We start from the raw sequence: 2,989 nt of genomic DNA, 5'->3' as shown, positions 1-2,989 counted from the left end.
ACTCAGACCCTGGTCCTGCCGCGCAGCACACCTGCAGAGCACAAAAGGCTGTGGTTCTAGAGAGCACTGGATGGTGTCTACCCCAGACTACCTGACGGGCACCAGCACCCAGATGCTCTCAGGCGCACAGGTGGCTCAGGGACCAAGACCTGGTTTCTTTGCTGCACTCTCTGATTCCTCGCTGGCGGTGGCAGTTCTGGGTCCATGGGCTTAAGTCCCCATCCCTGACCAATTCCACCAATTTCCCCTTAAGATCTTTTGCTCTTTTTGAGTGCTTTCAGCCAGACTCCAACTTAATGCTGGTCCCCAATCACAGGGCACTCTTGTATTGGGGTATTACTTTCCAATGGGTTGCTTCTGGTGGCTCCCTCCTCCTTTTGTTTATCTTCCAATATTAGTCCGATGTTCCCACTCCACTTTACCTGTCCACTGGCGTCTTCTGCCCCCATAGAGATCTAGAAGTGTAAAATTCTAATCTCAGGCTGATTTCATGGGTGATCAGAGTTCTTTGGCAGGTAATCAGCTTGCTTTAGGGGACAGATTGAAACAGCACCTCCTACTTCTCTGCCATTTTGTCTCCCCTCCCCTTTTCTTTCATTTTTAAAAAATCAATTCCTAAAGATCTTTATTCACAAATCAGCAAGTATTTAATACTAAAAGCAGTAATCACAATCACAGATAATCTTGGGAACTCAAAGTCCAAATTAGATGTGTTATAATTTAAACAGTTTTAACACCCACTATTTTGGATTGCTGACAGTCCCTAATGCAGGTTAAAGCCATCAATCCAAAACAGTGGTTGGTCATTGTAACCAGATTCCTAATCAGCAAGTGTTGTTGCATTTGAATGTCATATGTATGGTAAAACAGATTATGAACAGTATCATATTTGCAATGAAACTATTATTTTATATAACTGAATCATCTGATATGCTACCTCCAGGATAACTTAACGGACACAGCTCTACCTTCTAAATGGATCACTTTTATGATTTTTCCCAGAAAGTGTCGAGTTGAGTATAGTTTCTTGCTGCTTCTTTCCATGATTCAAGGCTTAAGCAGCTGAAACTAGCTTGAAACAAGTAATTATAACATGATCTCTCCAGGATTGAGGAGAGATAGGAGTGAGAAAAAGGACATCTTGTCACTTTTTAAAGGTCCACAATTGCTATGCTTTGCAGGGTGTGGAGGGAGAGGAGTTCACAGTGGAGGAGGAAGGAATCAGTCCCAACAATCATATAAACATTTTAAACTTGTCAATATCAAGAGTGAATTTCTAAAACACAAGTTTATAAATAGAAGCCATCCAGCTAGCTGTTAACTGAAATGCATATGCAGTATAGTCAAGGGAGTATTCTGTTTACAAAACCACATATCTCTTATTAGAGATATCTAATTTTAAAATAATACATTCCCTTACTGGATATACAAGTGAGCAATGGAGGGAGTGGTACATTTGCAATACCGGCTGGTGCTAAGGATTTCAACCTATCCAGAAGATGTGAGCTAGAGAACATTTTTAGGCACCAGAGTGGTTCTTTTCTCTCAGCCAAGATGTCTCCATTTAAGTCATTTTGAATTTTATTTCAAGCTTATTTTGTGAAAATTCTAGTCTTGGTTGAGGATAGTTTCCAAAAGTTTCTTGAGTTACTCCCTTGACTCCCTGTTTATTGTTTTTATGAACGACCACTGAATCCATGTGTATATCCAGCTCAAGTGTTCTTTCTTGTAGAAGTGAGTTTCAAAGATCTGATTATACTGTTTAAAAACAACAGACTTAAGAGAGCCCAGATGCTGGCCACTGAGGTCCATATTCACAATCTTATGGTGGTTGTTACCAGCTATCAGTGCCTGACCCAGAAGCTCTTCAGCTGTCAGGAAGAAACGAAGGCATAGGGAATCTGGGAGTAATACACCACATAAGTAGGTTTGTACCGGTTTGGCTTTCTATACCGTATCCCAGGCAACTTGAATCCATACTGCATTTTCCTCAGCGTCTCTGAGGCAGACTCACATTTTTAAATGCTCTCTGAAGAATTTTTTAAAAAATGATCTTTTGAATTGTTCCATATCAAAAAGGTTAGTGTCTTCACCTGGTTCTTTACTCATCTGAAAAATATGCCACACTTTCTGGTGCTGATGAAATTAAGTATATTTGTTGTCTAAAAGGTCTGTGTCATTGAGACTTGCACGCTTCTCCTCCCAAAGCAGAAACAAGTTCTGCACAAAAGATTCCTTTCTCTGTTGGAATTTTATGGTCTGAAGTTGATTTTCAGACAAAAAGTCTCAGGCTTTGAAGATTGTTGTCATTTCAGTCACTGGGATTTTCTTATTTATTTATTTATTTATTTGATTCCAAGTTTTTATTTTATTCTGGTTAATTAACCTATATGGTAAAAATTGGTTTCAGCTGTGAAATTTAGTGATTCATCACTTACATAAAACACCCAGTGTTCGTCACAAGTGCCCTCCTTAACACCCGTCACCCATTTAGCCTACCCCTAACCACCTCCCTCCATCAACCCGATTTGTTCTCTATAGTTGAGTCTCTTATGGTTTTGCTTTCCTCTCTCTTTTTCCCTGTTCCCCTATGTTCATCTGTTTTGGTTCTTAACTTTCAAATATGAGTTTAATCATATGGTCTTCTAGGAAGGGACTGCTGTCCTGGTTCTTAGGCCAACTTGTCCTAGTAAAAATGCACCTGCAGGGTGCAGAGGGTGGAGCTGGGTGTAAGTGGCTCCAGCTTCCATTGGGGGTGCTGGGTTGCTCACTGAAGTCTGTCAGTGTTATTGGGGATGGGGAAAATGGTGACGCCCCGCTCTCATGTTCCCAAAGTGGGGAATTCACACTTGCCACTGTTCAGGAAACCCTCACAAGAAGAGTGAACAATCTCTTTCTTGTGTTCCTGGATTCTGTCAGATACCTGCTTTTACCCTGGCTGTGTCCTAGCTGACTGTCTGCCAGGCGACACAGTACTCCTGTGTTTGAT

General features: G+C 41.1%; 1 pseudogene; it reads right to left on the bottom strand.

Moving 5' to 3' along the window:
- Window positions 1-1,357: 1,357 nt before the first annotated feature.
- LOC116583692 lies at window positions 1,358-2,200 on the bottom strand (annotated as a pseudogene).
- Window positions 2,201-2,989: the final 789 nt, after the last annotated feature.

Source organism: Mustela erminea, chromosome X (assembly GCF_009829155.1).
Source record: "Mustela erminea isolate mMusErm1 chromosome X, mMusErm1.Pri, whole genome shotgun sequence".
Classification (NCBI taxonomy): domain Eukaryota; kingdom Metazoa; phylum Chordata; class Mammalia; order Carnivora; family Mustelidae; genus Mustela; species Mustela erminea.
Note: the sequence above shows the minus strand (reverse complement) of the source record. Positions and strands in the feature narration are given on the sequence as shown.